Source organism: Bubalus kerabau, chromosome 1, assembly GCF_029407905.1.
Source record: "Bubalus kerabau isolate K-KA32 ecotype Philippines breed swamp buffalo chromosome 1, PCC_UOA_SB_1v2, whole genome shotgun sequence".
Classification (NCBI taxonomy): Eukaryota; Metazoa; Chordata; class Mammalia; order Artiodactyla; family Bovidae; genus Bubalus; species Bubalus kerabau.
In genome coordinates, this window is record NC_073624.1 from 113,297,326 (window position 1) to 113,321,489 (window position 24,164).

The 24,164-nt window shown below is 42.4% G+C and overlaps 1 protein-coding gene and 1 long non-coding RNA gene across 13 annotated transcripts in view; one reads left to right on the forward strand and one right to left on the reverse strand.

Moving 5' to 3' along the window:
- Window positions 1-24,164, reverse strand: part of SYT1 (synaptotagmin 1) — a 230,662-nt gene that overhangs the window by 37,395 nt on the left and 169,103 nt on the right. The gene's annotated exons all lie outside the window — the stretch shown is intronic.
- Window positions 15,111-24,164, forward strand: part of LOC129656425 (uncharacterized) — a 214,883-nt gene continuing 205,829 nt past the window's right edge. For 3 of the 11 annotated variants that reach the window (XR_008716344.1, XR_008716348.1, XR_008716351.1), the window contains exon 1: window positions 15,114-16,642. This is a non-coding gene — a long non-coding RNA (uncharacterized LOC129656425). Of the gene's footprint in view, window positions 16,643-24,164 lie in introns of all 11 variants that reach the window. The other 8 variants (XR_008716350.1, XR_008716345.1, XR_008716354.1 and 5 more) reach the window with 6 other exon arrangements.

Below are 24,164 nucleotides of genomic sequence, written 5' to 3' on the forward strand. Positions count from 1 at the left end.
ACTGAAGACAAGCCCACAGATTGAAAGAGTATACCACATTCTCGGACATATTGATAACAGAATGTTTAACATTGCAAGCATATCTCTGAACGAATAATTGAAGTTCAAGAACACAGACATTCCTCAGGCATTGAAGCGGAAAAAAAAAAAAAAAGGTCACAGACAAGGAAGCAAAAATTAGGCTGCCCTCAAAGATCTCCACAATACATTCAACACAGAAGCAATGTGTATGCCAACCAACACGTCAAGACATATTCTATCATGAAAGAATGTCAGTCAAGGATAACAGGCAATTGGGCCTCATGAATTTCTGGTTTCAGTGATTTGGGATGATGGGAGTAGCCAACCTTAGAGTATCTATCCTTGCATCTTCCGAAGTATGTCTTCTGAATTCTAATCCTGTCACGTGTTTCATGAGAAAGGGAGCTGCAGTCAGACCACTGAGAAACGCAGAGTCTTTGTCAGTCTCGCCTTAGAGCTTTATAATGAAGTGTGAGAGTGTTAGTTGGTCAGTCGTGTCCTACTCTTTGCAACTCCATGGACTGTAGCCCACCAGGCTCCTCTGTCCATGGAATTCTCCAGGCAAGAATACTGGAGTGGGTTGCCGTTTCCCTCTCTAGGGGATCTTCCCCACCCAGGGATCCAACTCAGGTTTCCCCACATTGCAGGCAGGTTCTTTGCCATCTGAGCCACGAGGCAAATCCAGAGATTTATAATACACATCAGCAAATAAATGACTCTAAGAAATTTCTGCATTAGAGAAACCTGATTTTCCTTTAAAAAAACATTCTGTAACCCAACATTTTTACTGACATAAATTTTACTCCCCAGAACATCTAATAACATCTTGCTGAAAGAGATCCCATTTGGAGAAATTTTGATCTATGATAATGGAGGGGGAAAAGATTTAATAACTCAAAACCATAGCCAATCCAAAGCAAACCATATTTATTTGCCTACTTTCCCCCTTAAAAACAGTAATACAATTTTATCATTCATTCATTCATTTTAAAGTATTGAAATTTAAAAATCCAGGTACAGGAAGAAAAAGTACTCCCAGCAGAGGGGTGACAGTCAGACCACTTTGAAAGTACTAATAATAAACTCTCTCCTAAAGCAGCCATTTTCAATCCTTAAGCACAGCTCAATTTCACATCTGCTTTGTGGAAAGGAATGCATCTCTGAAGGCTGCGTCCCCACTATGGAACTCTGGACGTGGCAGGACTAGCTCAGTACAAAGGAGAGACATTCGGAGAGGTGTACTGAATCCGAACACTCTTTTTCTTCCTTTGGGAACTGAGAACCATGTAACTAAGAAGGCAAAGGAGTGCACATCTTCTATTGGAGAAGAAAGACAAAGCCACTGCTGCTTTGCAATACTTTTCCCTACTTCTCAGTAATTTTCCAATTTACATAAACAGTTTCTGACAGTGTGCAGTGCCTTCTAATTAGGTTATATACGACTGCTGGAGAATGGTTGGAAGACTTTGCTGTCTACTCACATCCTCTCTTATGCCACTTTGAACTGGAACAAGTATTTATATTCAAGATTGAGTTGTCTCTATTTCCCTCCCATCCTATTAGGAGAGAGATAGGTGCCGGAATGTGGAGTGAAAGGTGGGAGGGAGCTTTCGGGTTTCAGATAGTGTTATATATGTCTGTACTTGCAAGATATCACCAGGGAGCTGATGAAGATAAGAGAGCAGGTTAAGGAGTAACTAACTTAGAGAAGGTCAAAGGATTTCAAGGAGTGAAGGAAGGGACCCACTAACTGGAATGCTGCAGAAACAACAGGAATCATCAGGATATGCTGCCCCCTGCAGGACATTTAGGGAATAACACACCAGTTAAAATTAAAATGTTAAACAAAATCAGTGTTGACAGAATGTGTTCTGGTTGGGGTGTTATTTGGTAATGTCTAGAGCTGTCTATGGGGTTGCACAGAGTTGAACACGACTGAAGCGACTTAGCAGCAGCAGCACCAGAAAAGTTGGAGATGTACATTCCCTATATCCCAGAAATCTCACTCTTACATAAACATCCTAGAGATATTCGTCCATTTTTGTATCAGGAGATATGTATAGGAGTGCTCCCTGTTGCACTGTTTGTGACAGTAAGAAATTGGAAACAACCCAGATGCTCATTAACAGCAAAGTGTAAACCTTAATAGGAGTATACTCCTACCATGGAATGCTGTACAGCAATTTAAAGGTAGCAAATTTACATTAATCAATATGAATACATCTCAAGAATATAATTTGCATACATTCCTGCATGCTGCTGCTACTGCTGCTAAGTCACTTCAGTCATGTCCGACTCTGTGCGACCCCATAGACGGCAGCCCACCAGGCTCCCCTGTCCCTGGGATTCTCCAGGCAAGAACACTGGAGCGGGTTGCCATTTCCTTTTCCAATGCATGAAAGTGAGAAGTGAAAGTGAAGTCGCTCGGTCGTGTCCGACTCTTCGCGACCCCATCCATGGACTGCAGCCTACCAGGCTCCTCCGTCCATGGGATTTCCCAGGCAAGAGTACTGGAGTGGGGTGCCATTGCCATTCCTGCATAAGGATACATAATATGATGTGTGTGTGTATTAGTCTCGCAGGCCTGTCTGACTCTTTGTGACCCCATGGACTGTAGACCACCAAGCTCCTCTGTCCATGGAGTTCTCCAGGCAACAATACTGGAGTGGGTAGCCATTCCCTTCTCCAGGGGATCTTCCCGACCCAGGGATCCAACCCCGGTCTCCCGCATTGCAGGCAGATTCTTTACCCTCTGAGCTACCAGGGAAGCCCATGTAATATAATACCGTTTATATATATATATAAAGTTTGAAAACACATGAAATACATAGAGTATGATGTCATTTATATAACTGAAGACATGCAAAAACAAAACTGTATGTGTAATAAAAACATACTTAAGAATAATGAACATAAAACATGAAACTAGGCTGAGGATCACAAACATCAAATTTAAGAAATTTGATTAACAGTTACCTCTGAGGACAATGGGAACAAAAGGACTGGAAAGGGTACCCAAGGTGGGGTGACTATATGTGCTAAGCTTGGTTTCTCTTATGTACTGCATATATAAGTATTCATTGTATTATACTTAACATTGTAAGGCCTGAAATATTTCATAAAAGCAACCGAGGAGCTCTGATCCAGATTCAACTAAGATGTCTGCGGTCCCTGCCGTGAGGGCCCTTTCACATTTGGTAGCATGACAATGGCACCCCACTCCAGTCCTCTTGCCTGGAGAATCCCAGGGATGGAGGAGCCTGGTAGGCTGCAGTCCATGGGGTTGCTAAGAGTCGGACACGACTGAGTGACTTCACTTTCACTTTTCACTTTCATGCATTGGAGAAGGAAATGGCAACCCACTCCAGTTTTCTTGCCTGAAGAATCCCAGGGACGGGGGAGCCTGGTGGGCTGCCGTCTATGGGTTCGCACAGAGTCCGACACGACTGAAGCGACTTAGCAGCTGCAGCAGCAGCAACATAACTGCCAACACTGAGCCAGTCTGTGCCTACAAAGGTAACTGAATCCCACCGTCCTGAGATGCCCCATGTTACCTTCAGATGCAACCCATGTGACCCCGCCTACTTGCCCGTCAATCAAGTTCCCATCTGACCCCCCCAGATGGCGTGAGCTCACCATCATAACTGAGGGGTTCATGCAGAGAGGGTGCAGGTAGAGGAGAAGCAAAGCAAGGCAGGCTGTGCAGACTTAGGAAAAAGGGAATTTGGTGGATTTTGGAACTGTGGGTTCCAAATGACGTCAGTTTCCTTCTTTTGAAGGAAACCTTCTCTCTGAACTTGATGTACACTGAGTGATGTGGGCGGAAATAAAGACATCCTCAGTTGTAGCACCGTGAGTGCCTGCTGCGTGAGAAAGAAGGTGAAACATCCTGGCTAGCTTGTATTTGGCTATAACGGATAAGTCTCAGAGGTCAGTTAGTTGGGTGCTTAAGGTGAGGCTAGAGGTCCCATTTGGAGGCCCCTGTAGGGCATTTCAAGCATCCAGTGAGGTGACATCCTCTGTCAGTGGCTGTCAACACTGGCTTCACATTTTAATCACTGGAGAGTTTGAAAAACTACTGATTCCTTGGGCCCACTCCCAGAGATTCTGAATTGGTTGGTCTGGGCTGGTGCCTTTGGTGTTCACACTTTATCGCGGTCACTTTCCCACGATTCTTACATTCATCCAGCACCGAGGACCTGCTGTGCTGCAATTGTTATGTCTGTGGTCCCGATAGACCATTGAGCAACTTTCTGGGCCACTGGTTTCCGTGGCTGGGATGGTCACTGCGGGCCTATCCCAAAGACACGTAACCAAGTAATTACGATAATATGAGATGTGGAAGGTCGTACATGTTGTATACTCAGGATGTAAACTGAGGACAGAGGGAGCTCCATGCAGTCCAGCTCTGGAGGGGAGGAGTTTTTCCGCAGAGGGAGGGATGACTAATGTTTTTAGAGCCTTGTTGTCAGCATGGGTTTTGAGCAGCCTCAGCGTGACCTGAGAACTTGATAAAAATGCAGAACGTCAGGCCCCATCCTGTTTGCTGTAGAACTTTGCTGCAGAAGGCCTGCAGCAAATCTTATTTTAACAAGGTCCCCAGGAGATTCATATGGGCATGAAGGCCCGAGAAGCACAACCGTCCTTTGAGAGCACCACCACCCAGAGCTTCACCCGCGTGTGAAAGGGCGTGGGCTGTCTCAGCTCGGGCAGACGGCGAACGAGGAGCAAATGCTGGCATCCCGAGAGGCAGGCCTGAGCCTGGTCACGAAGGGGCTTGTGGAGTTTTCTCAGGAATTTGGATCTCATCCTGAAGGTGGTGAGAGGCTAATTAAAGCCAATTAAGGCTTTTCAGCAGGAGAGTGGCACAGTGCGATTTTTGGTTTAGGAAGATACTACTGGCAGGAGTGGGGAGGATGGAAGGAAGGTCAGGGCAGGAGCCCAGGGGCCCGGGTTTGGGAGGCTATTACCATCACAGAGAAGTGGTGAGACCTGAACCCAGGCAGCCCTGGGGGGAAAAGATGGAGGTGGAGACGGGTTATCTAAGAGGCCTGAGCAACAGGACTTATCAACACTGACAACTCCCGTTTCCTTGAAAAGCCTTTTAGAAATATGTTGTATATCACTGGAAGAAGAAAAACCAATACATAAACACTCCTCAAATCAAAATTTTCAAATACCTGATCTTAAATCAAAGTAAAATTCAAGAAAACAGGATTAGGAGGAAAACACAAGTATCCATGATGCATTGTAGAAGCAGATACTGCTGCTGCTGCTAAGTCGCTTCATTCGTGTCCGACTCTGTGCGACCCCATAGACGGCAGCCCACCAGGCTCCCCCGTCCCTGGGATTCTCCAGGCAAGAACACTGGAGTGGGTTGCCATTTCCTCCTCCAATGCATGAAAGTGAAAAGTGAAAGTGAAGTTGCTCAGTCGCGTCCGACTTGTAGCGACCCCATGGACTGCAGCCCACCAGGCTCCTCCATCCATGGGATTTTCCAGGCAAGAGCACTGGAGTGGGGTGCCATTGCCTTCTCCGAGAAGCAGATAAGACCAAATGAAAATGTCTGTTGTTCCATTTTCCTTGTGCTGCCTCAAATGTATTAAATGGACACTTTTGATGACTGATAATTGATGCACACTTTATGATTTAATTTTAATTTAAAAACACATTGCTGTTGTACAATTTCACAGGAAACAAAGCACAGAAAGTATGTACACACACACTTATATATATATCTCCAGATTTTTGTTGTATTTTTGTTATTTATGACTACAAAGTATGGTTTCCTTACTGGCCACAAGAGAGCTGTTCTTTTCACATTTCACTGAAGGTGTAATTGTTTTCTAGAGCATATCATACCTTTTCTACCTTCGTTTATCAGTAGCACATTGGTAAATGAATTTGTTAGTCCCAAACTTATAAGAGCAGAAATAAATTTCCATTTGTCTGTTACTTGAAATATTAATGAGGCTGATTGTTTTTCATTCATTCTCTTAACAAAAAAAAATTGAATTCAGTCTTTTTACTTCCATTTTTACCTTTTAGTCAATAACACTAATGGTATATGAGAAGGCTTAGTTCGTTATTAACTGCATTAAAAAAAAGATATTTGACAAAACATGAAACTAAATTACCAACGCTATAATTTTTTATACCTTTGAAAATGTGATTATCTGTTATTTTATCACAAAAGCATGAATGTAAAACCTCAAATCTACTTAGAAGAGCATTCATAAATATAAGCATCAAATGGTAATGACAGTGACTGTGTATGTCTCTGAGCAGTATTGGGTTGGCCAAAAAGTTCTTTTTGAGTTTTTCTGTATGATGATATGGGAAAACACAAACAAACTTTTTGGCCTACCCAGTATTTGAACATGAGAGGAAAATAGCAAAGGAGTTGGACTTGTTGCCCTTGCCCTCCGCCTTGCTGCTGCCTCCTCTTTCAGGCAAACATCTACCAAACCCTTTCTTTCAGGAGACCAGAGTGGTCACGGGACCACGTCTTCAGTTTCCTGACCTTGCCTCTGCTCTGTTTCTTTCTGTCTGTCTTTCTGACAACAGCAGCTCAGACTTAACCTTCACAGTTCCCTCCTTCTCATTAGTTTACTTTCTCAGCAGAATATTCCCTAGGTTTGGAATGAAAATCCTTTAATATCTATTTACACTCCAGAAAACTAAAACACAAGTGATTTGTGGTGTCAACGGCCCTACCATTCCAGTGAAGCTGCGCTACTTATGCAAACTGCCGGGAGACCTCAAAAGTTCAGAGACAGCTGGATTTGCATGCATGGCTGGGATCCTGATTGCAAATAGGCTGAGGCTTGCAGAACGAGTTCTATGGTAGCATAGCTCAGCACTTTCTACAAAGAAATCCTAAAATGTCCAGATTGTCTCTTCCGTTGACTGTTAACTGGAACATCTGGGGAGGGCAGTTTGGCAACATTTATCAGCGTTTCAAATGCACATTCCCTTCCACTCAGGGATTCTGCTTGGAAGTTTTGAGGCTGTAAATTCTCTTGCCTAAGTATCCAAGATAGCTATATACACGTGCTCAGTTGTGTCCGATTCTTTGCAACTCCAGGGACTGTAGCCTTCCCGGCTCCTCTGTCCATGGGATTATCCCAGCAAGAATATTGGAACAGTTTCAGTACTTTGCCATTTCCTCCTCCAGGGAATCTTCCTGACCCAGGGATCGAACCTGCATCTCCTGCACTGGCAGTTGGGTTCTTTACCACTGTACCACCTGGGAAGCCCAAGTATTCAAAGGTACATGTATAAGGAGATTCAAAATAATATTGTTTGTGAAGGCAAAAGCACTACATACAATCTCTATGTATCTACTGCTGCTGCTGCTGCTGCTGCTGCTGCTAAGTCGCTTCAGTCGTGTCCCACTCTGTGCGACCCCATAGACGGCAGCCCACCAGGCTCCCCCGTCCCTGGGATTCTCCAGGCAAGAACACTGGAGTGGGTTGCCATTTCCTTCTCCAATGCGTGAAGGTGAAAAGTGAAAGTGAAGTCGCTCAGTCGTGTCCGACTCTTTGCGACCCCATGGACTACACCTCACCAGGCTCCTCCATCCATGGGATTTTCCAGGCAAGAGTACTGGAGTGGGGTTCCATCGCCTTCTCCAGTATCTACCACTAGAGAATGATTTAAAAGTTACTGTCCATTCACACACTAAAATGGTAAGCCATTGCTTTGTGCTCATGGGGAGACGCCTCAGTGGTAAAGCCAAGGAATGTCTTGGTGGGGCTTTACTGTTCCCTACGTCACAGCACTCCCCTTTCTTAGATATGGGCCTTTGACGTTCCATTTTATCTAAAGTGGATTACAACAGAGCTTCCAGACCTTCTGTCAGCCAGATCGCCTATGTCAAGCTCCTTCTAAATCTACATTATAGAGATATAACTATAAACATAATTATAGTTTTAAAAGTAAAAAATATATGATGATATTTATACATAATATAGAATCTATGCATATATGCACATGGAAAATTTCTGGAAGGATTTACCTGAAACAGTGGTTATCTCTGGTTAGAAGGGTTGGCTATGGGGTTGGAGAGGGACTTTACACTTCTGGTCTGTTTTTACTGCTTTTTCATGAACACATTACTTTTATAAATTAAAAAATGAATTTAAATAATTCTATATACACAAGTACATAAAATGAAAAACTGAGAAAGGCCATGGGAAAAGAGCAGTTATCTAAGTCCCTTGTGAGCAGACACCCTAACCAGACGCCACAGACAAACACAGTCCCTGTGTCTCCTGTGGTGGTCGAGACATCAGAGATGCATCCATATTGCCCATCACTGTATCCCCACCGAAGACATGGTTCCCCTACAGTCCAACTGCCACTTGATTCTTTAGGACCCTGAAGGTTTTGCCTTAAGGCTGGCAGGGGTAGCGAACATCACGTCTTCCGAGAAGTCTCCTGTGATTCCTGTAGCCCTCACTGGCTCCTGTTTTCTTTTCCCTCCTATTACAAAAAATTCATTGCTTTAGGGTTGGTGCCTATCTGCCCTTTATTTATACTGACAGCATTCCTTTTTTTTCCAGGCCATTGATGGTAGGAAGAGGTCTTCAGCGTAATTACAGCTGCTCCCATCATAGTGTGCCCTGTTGCCCTGCAGACTGATAGCAAATGAAGGTTTTACTTCTGTGCCAGTTTTGCAGGTAGGGCTTCTTTGTGTGGCAAAGGGAGAAGATCACACAGCATGTGCCAAATTGCACATAGTGGGACATTCCTGCACAGTAGACGCAACTGTCCTGGGAGAGTCTTGATTCAGGACAAAGTCTTGACCTCTTAGCATGAAGTATGTGTTCTCAGCCTGTCAACAAACATACGTCAGCACGCACGCGCACACACACACACACACACACACTCAGAATCCTCATCTGTAGCCACTTCCTGCTACATACCCATACTCCTGCTTCACCAAATTATTGGTGGAATTCACAATGGAATGCACAATGTGTTATTATACCATGATAATAATTTATCCCAACTGTGGTTCAATGGCATCCAGAATGCAATTAACCCATATTCATTTTCTCCTTCCTTTGCATTTTGCTTAATGATGCTTAACTCTAAATAGCTTCTTCCATAGAAGGAGAAAAAAGACTCCAGGGAGACAGTTGGGAGGATGGGCAACCATCACCGTGTCTTACAGTCTGGTGGGTTTGTAGTGTTCCGTGTTATCGCCTGCTAAATTTTCACGGGGGTGTGCTCCGTATGCGTCACTATACAACATCTAGCCTAAATTGTGAACAAAAACGAGTATTTGTTTTCCTTACATGTATGGAAGAGAATTGTTAGGCTCACAGAGAAAAGGAGATAGTTGTGGTTCAATGTTAAATTTTTGGTTCTGCTGGTTGAAGATGAAGTTTATTTTTATTCCTCCTACTTTTAGTTGCACCTTAGTATTCAGGCATGTGATTGTCTGAAGTTTTGTCCTTATGATCTAATTGGGAATTCTCCTATGGTGTTCAAGCGACCTCTTACATTAACTCTTGATTTACTAACTGGCTTCTAGACACAAAGAGAGGATTACAAAGCTGCAGAGATACACTGTTCCAGAATAATGTATATAACACATAAGCAAGAAAGTACCTCAATCCCATTCACAGAGAGTTTGTGTCTAAGATATGTGAAGTTCTCTGCTTAGCAAACATCAGGAAATGACACTAGCCTGCCAGTTTGACTGGCATGTTGTGATCTGGCTACTTATATTGCCCTGGCTTTTGAGGTAGTGAAATGCTGCGCGCCATCAGATACTTAAAGCCATAAAGTCGCTGGCAGCTCAGTTACAAATTTAGATAGGAAAGTATTTGGCGTGAAAAGAATTAGCAGATAGATCTTGTGATTCGCTGACTACTTAATTAAATTGGAGATCCTCTGAATATTTTTACCTGCCTCTCCACTGAGACAAGAGCTTGACAGTCAACTCAAGGGAATGACTTGGCTAGGAGAAAACTCACAAGTTACATCAGAAGGATTGTCTATCAAGATCAAGGCAAAATGAACCAAGATCAGGGTGGCTTCTTTCTTAAACAACGGGAAAACAAACTGAGGTACCTTGCCTGAAGTGGTCAGGTGGCCTCTTCATCGAGTGCCACTGAGATGGAAGGAAACCTCTTCTCTAATGTTGCCATTCATAAGCATACATGACTCATCAATGGGTAGGCTCTTGTTTCTTTCAGACCAGCGTTAGTACTTCCAAATTTGAGTTCACGAACCTCTTTCTCTCGTGTCCTATCTTTTCACAGTAATAAAGAAGGCTACATCTAAGGCAAGGGGAAATGTTCCAATACAATGGTAATCCAAATAAAAGAAATCCAAATAAAAATGAGACTCCTAAGTTGATTCTATCAGATTGCCAAAGACTTAAAAAAATTATATAATGTTCATTGTTGGTCAAAGTGTGCAGTCATCTGCTAGGCTGGGAGGTAATAACAATGTAAAATATTAATACTCTTTCTAAAGGGGAATTTGGCACGCCAAAGCCTTAAGGTATGCATATCTTTGATTGGAAAATACACCTTCTACGGTATATTTTGGATGTAACTGAGGATATGAGAAAGATGTCGTGACAAAGATAATGATTGTGGTGGTGGTTTGGTCACTAACTTGTGTCTGACTCTTGTGACCCCCTGGACTATATAGCCCGCCAGCCTCCTCTGTCCATGGGATTTCCCAGGCAAGCATACTGGAGTGGGTTGCCATTTCCTTCTCCAGGGATCTTCCCAACCCAGGAATCGAACCTGGGTCTCCTGCCCTGCTGGCAGATTCTTTACCAACTGAACTATGAGGGAAGTCCTATTAATTGCAGTGTGGCTTATAATACAGAAAAATTTGAAATGACTAAAGAATTTAACAGTTGGATGTTAGTTAAATAAACTATGGTAAAAATCACATAAAGAAATGATCTATAGGCATTTAAAACAACATTGAAAAATTACTGATGCAGAATAATGTTCACAACATCATGTTGTTAACAACAGTAGATTAAAAATTAGCATGTTTTGTATATTCCAACTTTATAATGGAAAGTATATAGGTATACAGATGTGCATAAAGATAGGCCTAGAATTATGTACTAAAGAGATTAACCCCATTATTTCTGAGTGGTGAAATTCAAGATAGGTTAACATTTTTTCTAATTATCTGCATTTTCAAAAATTTTATAATTTATATTTACATTAGTGAAAACCAAAACCTACTTCTAATTAATCAATATGAATATTCATGGAGAAGCTAAGTCTTCTGTGACTCTGACAGCGAGTCAAGGAGCCTGTGGACCTGCGATGGGTGCTGTGTGTCGCCCGCTCCAGTACCCCCTCACCCGTTGGTTTTGGCACCCCAGATTTTAGGTGGGCACACTGCCAGAATAAAAAACTGCTTTTCCCAGCTTCCCTTGCAGGTAAGGTGCTCAAGACTAGATTCAGATCACTGAGACCTAAGGGGAAATACCATGTGGGACTTGAAGAATTTTCACTGAAGGGCCTGGGTTTACTTTATTTCCCCCCTTTTCCTTCTCGCATGGATGTAGCCGCTGCCACAGGGGTCCATGGCATGGAAACCACATGCAGAGGGCAGAGGATGCAGAGGAGAAAGACAGCTGTAGGTTCCTTGCGACACATGGAGACATCATGTCAGCTCCGGACTGACGGCTTTCATTGTGCTTCATATTATACACCCATACATTTCTACTTCCTTTAAAGCTCTGCTATCCGGGGGGTTTCAGTTATTTGTTGCCGTGCCCGGGCCTAACTAATATATAGACTAATTGTGTTTGTGGTTGTTGCTAACTGATCAGAACCCTTTATGGAAGGGCTTCTTACAACTGGTTGTCCAGAAAAAAAAAAAATATGGAGCATCATTAAAACCATACTTTTGATGTAATTTCTTGAATTTCTAGATGAGTCTCTCATTAGTTGATTTTTTTTTTGATGCAGCAGATAAGCCTATCTAGACATGATCTCAAAGGTTGATACAGCCAATTATAATAGCACTAGCTGCCAAATATAATTCTTAATTATGAGTTAAACATTAAATGGATGTTAATGATGATGAGAATAATGACATTTTCACACCAGAGCAAACGTGGCTTTTTAAAGTACAGAAGTTTTTAATAATTGCATTTAGGAAAAAAGAGCCAATTACTAAAGCAAAGTTTATCATCTGGGATGTATCGTTAAAGGAATTTTTGCCAAATGAATATTTCTGTGAACCAACTTATGGGTTTGAGAGAAAAACTGTATTGACCTCTGAAACAATACATGGATTCTTTAGCTTCAAGTCTTATTGCTACAAAAATTAAGAGGAACAGTATAATTCCTACCATCAATGGATGTCATCTATTATTCTCTTCTGGGGATTTGTAACTTATTTTCCCAGATTTCATCATTATGTGGCCAATTTAGAGAATAGTGTGATTGGGTGCTTCAAGGATTTAAACGCTGATGATGATGAAAAGTTTCTTGTGTCAGTTCTGCTTCTATAAAAAAACACTCAGGCATTTCAAAATGATTTTTGAAATGGTCTGACAATATAGGCAATTAAAAAACACAAAGTTAATTCTTTCCATCCTCCAACTGTAAGACATTATTAGAAATGAAAGTGGCCTGAGTAGAAAAGAAGGAAAAATTTTTTTTAGAGAGACATCCTCTTTTTCTTTCTTTTATTTTTCTCCTTATCAATGCAAATGTTCATGTTTTCATCTCTGTAGGAATTTTTCCTCACTGCATTCCACAAGCCCAGAGAAACTCGCTGGAACTCATACAAAACCCTCTCCTGCTGCCATATTAGGAATCAAAATGTGTAGCAGAACCCTACTGCCAAGTCGAGATAATCAACAGGGAATGTCTGTGCCTTCAAGCCAAATGAGTGCAGAGAAATGATCAAGGCAGCAAAATAAATAATAAAACAGGACTGGCTTTAGATTGTGGTCTTGTTATATCCCACTCACTGATAAAGCTGTGCTGGAAATTTCTGTACCTCTTGGCTAGTCAAGCACCAGAGTCTAGTTCTGGCTCGTGTTACTGTGGATATAACACACTCTAGGTCACAAGTGTAGCGAAATGAAAGAACACATCTCTGTCTTGTTAACTGCATCAAAAATTGTTGTGGTTTGCACACCTCCTCAGTCTTCTACCTTAATACCAAACTGATTCTGCAGTACTTTAAGTTTTAGATTTTTCTTTTGCCAGCTTTTGGAAAGGGCCTCTCAGTATGTGGAAGTTACCAGGAAACGATCCGGCTATCGCTTTCACTCCAACTGAAGCTGGTTGTGAGATAAGTAGTATCTTCCTAACTTATACCCAGCACTTGGTCTCTCACATACTTGACTGGAAATAAATGTTTAATTAATACATGTGACAAATTAAGAGCTGCTTCAAATCACAGCACAGTGGTTCTGGGATCCTAGCGAGGGACAGGATGGGGATTATATAGTGAGGGCTGAGCCATCATCTAGTGACTTAAACAGACTATTGTGGAACGAACTGCCTGCTTTATGGAGACAGTAATGGTTACACCTGATAACGTAATGCTCGTACGATGAGAAACTTGACCTTGCGGCCACATTTCAGAAGTTTTAAAGGAGGCAGGTGTAAGAAGTGAGGAGATCAGAGAACAGAAGCTTTCATAAATCAAGACAATAGATAACAGGAGTCTGCGTGAGAGCAAAATTGTAGACTCAGGATGAAGCAAAGAATTCAGAGCTATTACAATGTAATTTGTGTGCTGTGACTCCCTGGGAAATTATAATTATCAGAGAAATAACAGACCCATGGTCAAATTGCCTCGGTCATATTACCTGGATGAGAAAAAGAAAATAACAAAGGGGGAAAAAGTGGTCTAGAACATTTGAAGGTACAGGGACAAACCAACAAAAACGCTTTCCTTGTATGACTCTAGCATGCCATGGTTTACAAGATGTCCCTGGATCTTGTCTCATTTGACACTTTGTGAAGTCTGCAGGGAGGACCTCCTTACTCCCTTAAGCCAAGTGAGGGCACAGGTTGAATCAATTCTGCTAAATAACTTGCCCAAATTCTCCGTAAGACTGTGCACTAGATGTCAAGTCCTTTCTCAAACTCCCACTAATGCCAGCCTAAGAGGTTGTTGGTGCCTTCTGGGGGTTCCACCTTTCCTTTGCGATGAGACTTAGTAACAGCTCCCCAGTTTGTTCGTTTGGTTGTCCAGCCTTCCATTTGAGCAATCTGTAATAGTCATGGGAGCCCACAGCTTGGCTTTGGGGAGGTAAAGCTCTGCCCTGAATGGACAGAGAGATGGGGGTGGAATGCCTTTTGTTAGGAGGACTGGGAAACGATGCCCAGATGCCTGGGCTGCGGCTGCCATCTCCTGTTCAGAGTGCTCACCCAGACCTGCCCTATCACAACGTTTCAGAAAAGGCAATGGCAACCCACTCCAGGACTCTTGCCTGGAGAATGCCAGGGATGGGGGAGCCTGGTGGGCTGCTGTCTATGGGGTCTCACAGAGTCAGACACGACTGAAGCGACTTAGCAGCAGCAGCAGCAACACACGTTTGCTGTAAATCCGAGTGCCATACCCAGGTCCATCTGATTCCAGGTGAGGCTCAGGAATATTCCTCCCTGCCTTTGAGGGTCCCTATTCAACCTGTTCTGGAGGCTGTGACTTCTGGTGGCCAGCACTGCAAGGTGGTGAGAACAGGATGAGGGAGTGAAGGCTATTGTTTGCAGGAAGAGGGAGCGGGAAGAAGAGGTCTGCGAGGTGGAGACGTGGTCAAAGATGGAGGCAAGGAAGACGGCAAGGTGCATCTACTCTGTCTTGCGTGACCCATCACTACAACGGAAACCTCTGTGCCGGCCACATGCAAGAGAGATGAGGGGGCACAGAAAATCGGGTCTGCTCCTGATTTCAGGAGCAGTCATCAAAGGAGCCTCAGATGAAGCTGACCTGTCCAGATAAATCACTTATGTGAATTCTGGTTGTATATCTCACCATCCACCGAGGCTTGGAAATAACTCACAGATGAATTCAGCTTTTTTGCTCCTGATGCTGTAGCGTAGATTCTTAAAGGATCTGGTGAGACGCATGGCCAGAATATCTGCAGAGGCTAATGCTATGAGGGTATAGAGTATGTTTTGGGGCCAAGTGTAGCATAATATGGGCTTCCCTGGTGGCTCAGCAATAAAGAATCTGCCTGCAATGAAGGAGCCACAGGAGACGTGGGTTCGATCCCTGGGTCAGGAAGATCTCCTGGAGAGGGGAATGGCTTACTCACTCCAGTATTCTTGCCTGGAGAATCCCATGGACAGAAGAGCCTGGTGGGCTACAGTCCACCAGGTTGTCAAAGAGTCAGACACAACTGAGGCAACTTAGCACGTTTGCATGTAGCATAGTATAAATTTGATTCCTGCTCAGAAGTGACCACTTAACAGTACTATTTATAGGGTTTCATTTTTTTAAGAAGGAGAGTAGAATGAATTTTATGAAGATCAACCATTATAATTTAGCCTGCCATTCATGGGAATTTCATAAGCAATGTGAGGCCTCCAACCAGACAGAGGGCTATTAGACTGCTCCTGTATTTGATAAATTAGCTTTATTGGGACCCATAGTTTTGCTTTTACCCTGTAAGATCTGTACTCAGAGGTGAAGTCCCTTTGCAGTGTTGTTATCTTGCTTATCCTTGGAGGTCCGGCTTAGTTCCAATTTTAAGAGTAAAATGGATTCTGAGGCCCATTTATAAAATATGACTCAGCTTCATATATTTAAAGAAAACATACGGATTAAACAACATTTTCAGCCACACTGGTTGGAAAATTTCTCAGGTGGTGTCGTTCCTGTAATCAAGAAACTTATACAATTGTTATTCCCAAATGGCAGCCTTTCTGGTGGGCTTACTAGAAACAAATTGCTGAGCCCCACTCACAGATGCAGTAGATACTGGGTGGGGTCTGAGGATTTGCCTTTCTAACAACTTCTAGCTGTTGTTGATGCTGCTGGGCCTGGGACCACACTTTGAGACTCACACATGTTTTTTATCAGCCTCTTCCCACCTCTTTCTTTCTTCATCTCTAGATCATAACGATAGTCATTTGGGCCTGTTGTGGGCTGAATTAGGTTCCCCCAGTTCATATTGTTGAGGACTTAACCCCTAGTAGTACCCCAGAATGTGACTGTATTTGGTGATGGGGTCTTTAAATAGGGAACTAAGATTAAAACAAGGGTGGGCCTCATCCAATCGAAGGCCATCATAGAGAAACGCTGACCTGTGCTGAGCGCCTGCGTTGTGTTCAGTTCACGTCTGACTCTTTGCAAGCCCACGGACTATAGCCTGCCAGGTTCCTTTGTCCGTGGTCTTTCTCAAGCAAGAATACTGGAGGGGGTTGCCGTTTCCTCCTGCAGGGGATCTTCTAGGCCCGGAGACTGACCCCGTGTCTCCTGTGTCTCTTGCACTGGCAGGCGGGTTCTTTATCACTGAGCCTCCTGGGCGGCCCTGGCCTTTCCCAAGGAGGAGGGAATTCTGCCCGCAGACTGCCTGCGGATTTTTGAGCTGCCGCATCAACTCTGCCCTGGTTCTCCAGCCTCCTGCCTACCCTGACAACCTTGAAAATTTCATGTGAGTCAGTTACTTAAATTTTCTTTCTCTTTACACACACGTATCCATCCTACTAGTTCTGTTCTTCTGGAGCAGAGGTCTGCAACCCTTGGTACCAGCCTGTTAGGAACCAGGCCACACAGCAGGAGGTAAGCAGCAGGCAAGCAAGTAAGCAAACAAGCTAAGCTCTCCATCACTCACATTACTGCCTGAACCATCCCCTCCCACCCACCGTCCTTAGAAAAATTGCCTTCCACGAAACTGGTCCCTGGTGCCAAAAAGGTTGGGGACCGCTGCTCTGGAGTACCTTCATACAAGGTTTCACTCGCATTCAAATTCTGAAGACTGAGGGTGAATCTTTTCTTAGGAGTATTTTTCGGGATACATAAAGCGCTGAGAAAATGGAGCTTGCTGGTTTTCCCTGTGTCTACCTATCCCCTATCGCTTTTTATGATCGTCTGTCCGGATATGTTGAAGATTTATGATGTATGGGGATTGCTGTGTGCTCAAGAAGAGAACCTAACGGGCCCTCCGTCATGGGGACCATACTTTGCGTTGCTTTTTTAATAGTCTTGTTTGTGGTCAGTGTTATAAAAAACTCTCCCCCAAGTCTGACTGCTCCTTGGGACTGTGGTTTAACTGCAAGGGCTAATTCAGGCCCTTAATATGCAGGGGAGTCACGTGGAATTTCCTTGGAGTATTCAGAATGCTTTACAAATGTGTCAGCATGAGTGGCTATGGTATCTTATTACCTTCATTTTGACTTTTCCCTAAGTCCTGCCTCACACACTGAGGATTTCATGAGCTTTCACAGAGATGTCTACATCAAAACAGCCCTCGCGGAGCCATAAGCTTTACTGAGCTTGCTTGTCTCATCTTCTATTGTGGTTTTTTCCCCCTGCCTCCGGCATCCATGTGATTGAACTTAGGGGGCTATTTAAGTTTGCAGCACAGAGGAGACACCTGTGAAAATCTGCCTTTTGAGGGTGCCCATCCTAGAGGGGTGTTTCTTGGGCTGCCTTGTTTTCAAGTTTGCCTCGTGAACAGAAATTAGAGCTTTCAGAATGGCTCAAACTTGAAACCCAGGCTTTATCTCCCAAAGCTGGAATCCCTGAGCTTGAGCTGAGGCTGGAAGGCAAGCTCACAACGTGTTGAGATGGCGGCACCTACTGGTCAAGGGTGGTACGGCAGCTTGCGGGAGGCGCGGTCTTGAGGCTGCCCAGGAGCTGGTCCCTGGGGGGCTGTGTGTAGCGGCTGTGGACGCTTTCCATGGGAGGAATGCTTACTCTCTGAGCTCGCGAGGGCTGGAACGACCCAAGCCGGAGGGTCAGTCAGTGTCCGAGGGTTCTCTGAAGGGCTTGGTGCTTCTGACAGTGCCCGAGCACTCGTCTGCAAACAGTGCTGTATGTACTAGTCCACCTTTTTCTTTCTTCTTAAAAAGCTTGCGACTTCATTATTATTTTCATTTTTTTGCAATATAATTATTTTTAATGTCTAGCTTCCACGAGGTAATCTCCTCTTGAGAAGCAAAATACAATTGAAGAGTAAAATGCTTCTCACAGGACTCTCCTAGACAACAAAGGCACTTGGAAAAGACAGGCATTCTGGAGTGGAAGGACGGGCCAACCTGGGTTTTCCCCCCCACAGGCTTTATCATCAGGAGATTTATATTACTAGCTTCATGAATGCCAAGTGAAACTGTTACAGGAATATTATAGCAATTCTTGATATGTGGTCTATATGGAAACTGATAACAGAGTTCTTTCAAGCTAACCACCGTGTTACATTTGCTTATGTTTGACTTCTTAAAGCATTTTGATACAGTATGATAACAATACAAAGCAGATGAGCCAAGCGGCATTAGAACCATCTTCTAGACGTGGTAACAGACACAAGAAACTGAAGAGGTTTACTGAAGGTCACATTGTTAGGGCTGGCACCCAGGTGGCATGTCCCTAACTTCTACCGTGGTGCTTCTCAGACGTGCTGGGGTGATGGCATGCATCCGTAGATTATTATGATGTTGTCTAAAGGGGTGAATGAACATATAAGGAAGTCCTACTTTTGGCTTAGAGGTTCTTCTGGGTTCGCGAATGGCCTTCACAAAAACCAAATACACTGGGGTGTTCTACAGCTACACGGCAGTGACGCAGACAACAATGAGTTAGGAAAGGTGGATAAAGTGGCACCTGCCTTTCCACACTGTGCCTTTGGTCTCAAACTTGGTCTTGAGCATTCGATGGTCACCTGTCAGATGGCCTGCTTACCTGCAGATAAGCTGTACCGAGGTGACGAAATGGCCTCAAAGTTCCAGAGCCCTGATTTCTGGCCCTTGACCTTCCTGCAAGCACCTATCCTCTTTGTGTTTCTTTGCTTTGTGAAAAATTGAAAACCCTGCCTCCCATCTTCACTCTTGTCCTTTTTGCCCGGCACACTCTGTACAAAGTACAGTTGGTAAGGGGATTAATGTAACGATGTGGATGGCCCAGAAGTTCTAGAAGGAGGGAAAGGAAACTTGTTTTGCAGGCAGCAGGAGAGAGTCTCCTGTGTGCTGGGCTTCATGCTTGCTTCTGGACATGTATCATTTCATTTAGATCATCAATAATAGCCAGGAGGTGTAGCTGTTTGTTGCGATGGGGAAATCATGGCTCAGCTGGGTTCTTTGCCTCAGGTCCCCAGGCCTGCTTCTCTCTCCGATGTCACACTGTGTCTGGAAACCTTAAGGAGGATCAGGCCTAGGGGAAGGAGGTTAGACTGGGGACTCTGAAGACGATGGAAGGTCTTACTAGTGTATTTGAAGTGAGGCTCAAGAATAGGAGAGAAGGTGGGGGACTAGGTATGTTCTACTCATCTTGGCTTTAGAGAGAAGGGTACTCGAGCTCTTTGCTTTCATTTGAGTCATTGTGGTTTGTCCAGCTGTACGTAAATGTGGCGAAAGGTAAAGCTTCTCTTAAGACATTGTTCTTTTGGATATAATAATTAGCTTAAAATGTATTCCTTAAGAAAAGCAGAGGGAGGGCAAACATCCTTTATTGCATTGGTTCTCATTACTGTCAACACCAGCATCTGCTGGGAGACTTGTGTGAAATGCAAATTCTTGGGCTCCACTCCAGAGCTCTGTGGTTGGGTGGATGGGACCAGCAATCTGTATTTTACCCAGATCGCCAGATGATTCTGAATTACGCCCAAGTTTGAGAACCACTTCTCTACTCTGTAATATCTACTACCTGAGAATTTTAGTCTTTCCTTATCTATACGTGAAAAGGTGCCTTTAAAAACAAATCATCATCAATCATCAAATGTGCTTGCTAAGACTTAATTTATTTCTCTCCTGGTATGTAATGGAAGATAAGTGCAATACTAGGAACTGCCTGGTTATTAGAAATAAAGCCAGTGAAGGTTTTTCCCTTCCTGGCAATATATTTGAACACTTTAATTCTAGAGAAAATACGCCTTCTAAATAGAACGTTACATCTGAATTTTTACTTTATTTTTTATCTTATTTTCTTTGAAATTATCTCCTGAAGACAATACTTGAAATTTTAAAAAGCCAAAAATTATTCAGATAACCACAGATCACTTGTTTCAATGTCCTATGACAAAATTCACTTAAAAGATAACAATATCAAAAATACTTCTAAAAAGATTAAAGAAAGGATCAATATTTCTTCTATTTCTGTCCTATCCTAATCCCCTAAGACAAGAAATATCTTTGAAATTATAAGATTCTGGGTTTGCAAGATTTCAAAGGAGACCAATCTTGGTGGTACTGGACTGTGTACTGATGTTGCCAGCACTGAGTAGGTAGGCAGAAACACAGTCTACCATGGCTTAATCTACATGATGAGCTGGACGGCGGTTTGTAGTAAAGGTCTGGAGAGAGACCAGCTAAAAGGGCTGTGACAGAAATATGAAGGGAATCACTGTGAAACATAAAAAATTGCCTTTCTGACTCTTCCAATATCAAGTTATCCCTTCTATTCAAACTCCACTGTTCATAAAACATGCCCATCCCGTATACTTATACCTTTTTTTTTGGAAATATTAATTTAGATAAGTTCTCCCAGAAAACTTTTCTCGTCCGTAAATCCTATTTGTGTTTTGATAAATTTGTTATTGATGAAACTTTACACATGTTGATTTATAACATACATTAACATTGATGCAATCATGTTTTAAAATCTGTTTTATTCTTGGCTTCTGGAGTAGAGGGACCACATTTTATTAGATGTTTTGTTCAGTGGATATGTACTGTCCCCTATCACATTGCACCATAAATAAGGCGTTAAGACATATGTGCTTTTGATCCCTGTGACAAGGAAAGTTGTTAAATTGGCTGACAATACAAAGCCAGGATGAGTTAAGAGGTAAGTTAAGAATTGAACACAGTAACACAAATGGTTTTTTTTAAGACAGTACTTGCTGAAAAGCCACATCTATTATTGAATACAAGATAATGATTGCTGTGAACTTGGAGCGTAGTTCTTAGTATTCTATCCACCTAAAGTGTGAAATTCCTTCAGTAACGTTTGAACAGATTTCCCCTGCTAGTTCAGAGGAGCTCAGCCTCTGTTGTAGCAAGGGCCTGCCTACCCCCGGTTCTCCTGTTCTGCGGGTCAGAGTGACCTTGCATAGTGATTGCTTTCTGAGGCATAATAAATGACAAATAGAATACAATTGATAGTAACAGGGAAAATACCTTGTATTTAGAAATCAATTAGGTCAACTTTCAACTTGAAACAGCAACTCAGCATCTAATGTTTGCAGTATTAATGTAACTTGACCTCATCCAGTTATAAGGTTAAAAAATTCACCATGATTTTCCGAGACCCCCAAACTTGAGAGATTTCAATTCTACATCGTCATATAGAATTTACAGTTGCTAATGGAAAATACTGTGTAAGTTTTTCCTAGATTGGAAACTATTGGGATTATAACATCACATAGATGTATAAAAAGATCCTGATATAACATATAAACTGTTCTGATATATTTCTCTACGAATCATATCCCCCACCCTACCTCATGTTGAAGATTTAAGACAATGGTGTATTTGATCTAAAATAATGATGAAGAAAACCATTACTTGAGACGTTTGGAGGACCAGCTGGAACCTCCCCAGTACCAGGCCGTCGTCATCTTACTGCAGGGAGGAAGGAAGGACATCGCCTCCAGTTTTGGCCCTTTCTGCAGACCCTTTCCTCAGTAGCAAGCAGAGCAACGTTCAACAGTGCAGGCAGGTCTCCCCACTGTCCTCTTTTCCTTGAGAACCCTTTTGTGGCCAGCTCCCCAGTGCCACGGGATGCAAGCAAGCACTGTCCCAAAGTTTCGTAGCTCCTGCGAGAACTGGCTCCTGCCTGCCTCTCAGACTTAATTCCCTTCATGCTCTCAGTGGGGTACCAAGGTCCAGCCACACCAGCCTTCCAGATAGTCCTCAAATATACAGCATTCCTTCCCATCTCAGGAACCTGGCACTTTCCTTGTTGCTTGGAAAACTGTCTTCCAGAGTTTCAAACGTCTCTGTTCACCAGAGCGGTCAGCCCTCTGAAGTCACCTTCTAAATTATTCTGTAGGGTGTTTTCTTAGCATTTAATGGTATCACAAATTATCTTACTTTTCTTTGGTTTCGTTTAATTCTTATTATCTCTCCCTACTAGAATATAAGTCCTTGTGGGTGAATGATCATGTTAACTTGTCTAATCCCTGTATCTCTATGATAGTGCCTGCCACTAAATAAATGCTCAGTAAGTATTTGACACAGACTGTCTGAAAAATACTAGTTTTTGATTAAGCCACACAAAGTATTTGAGCTACAATTTTCTCCATTCAATCTGTGATTATATCTCAGCCTGGATATATATGAATTTATAAAACTTCCATTCTTTGAGCTCTATCTCAATCTCAATCAGAAAAAGAATTTAATTTCATTTTGTATAAGATTAGTATCAACTGGGGAAATTAAAGTCATTGCTTCCTGTGACCTTTAGCCAGTGAGACTGGGCATCTACATTTTAAAAATCTAAGGTGGCTATGTACTGAAAGGATTGAGAAAGACTGGAATAATAGCTTAATATTTAGATATTTAATCTTTACTTTAAAATGCTATAAAATGATCAAATATATCCTTCTAGCATGTATTTAAGTTAAAAAAAAAAGTATCAATTTTGGGCAGAAATCACATCAACCAGCCTTCCTCTAGTAGGGTAACCTAGCCATCATTACAGAGATTCTTTACTGTTACCTGGAAATCTTTAGATCCTATGAAGTGTTAGACATAATAAATACCTCACTTTCTAAAGTATTAAAAGATTTGGTATAGAAATGGTTATAAATTATATTCCTAGATATAGTAACCAATTTAGTGTACGAAGTATTGAGTATTTTGCGGCCATAATATAACAAAGACTATCAATGGTTGGCTGGGGAGACTATAAAAGTCTCCCTGAATTTAGTACTAAGGATTAATTTAGGAAAACCTGGATACTTGCTTTCTTTACTAAGTGTGGTATAGTAACAAAAATCAAGTTTACTATAAGTTATTTTATTTTTGATATGATATGCATCAACTTAAATTGTTTTCCTCCCCATTGGTATGTTTCCTGTATCTTTTCTCCTTTCATTATACTGAGTAAAGTGTATACTATACATAGGAGAAGAAATTTCTTTCACTTCATGAATCAAAGACTACTTTTGAGGTCTATAATAAATGTGAAGCTCTCTGCTTCACTAATTAAACAACTAACCCATTCAGAGGAACTTTTGTAGTATAGATATGATTGATTGATGTCTTTTCTATAACTAGCCTTCTCTACATCTTTTTCCTGTCTACTCAGTTTGACAACTGTGTTTAATGCCTATTTTGTATTGGGTCTTTTAAAATAATCTTGGCATTAAGAAATGCTATAAAAAACTGATGCTGCTGCTGCTAAGTCGCTTCAGTCGACTCTGTGCCACCCCATAGATGGCAGCCCATCAGGCTCCCCCGTCCCTGGGATTCTCCAGGCAAGAACACTGGAGTGGGTTGCCATTTCCTTCTCCAACGCAGGAAAGTGAAAAGTGAAAGTGAAGTTGCTCAGTCGTGTCCGACTCTTAGCGACCCATGGACGGCAGCCTACCAGGCTCCGCAGGATTACCAGGCAAGAGTACTGGAGTGGGGTGCCATTGCCGTCTCCTATAAAAAAACTGAGTGGTGTGTAAATAGTTTTTAAACATTAGAGTTATCATGAAATTAATCTATTGAATCTTAATTCTACTGATGATTATGGAGGTAATTTAATGTAGACAGGCTAATCCATTTAATAACTAAATACACTCAATAGCAAAACAGCTCTATTGTGTAGATATGTCATTGGTAAGATGAAATTTATGGTCCAGGTGTTTTAGCATTTGAATAAGAGGAAAAATATATCATCTGTTTTAAAATGATGCAGTAGAAATCTGTTTTGATAAAGTCTAGTTAGGTTTTACAGTTTATTGATGTGGGCTGAAACAAGTTTTCTTTGGCATATGCCAAACAGATCGATTCCTATCCCAATAGTCAAGC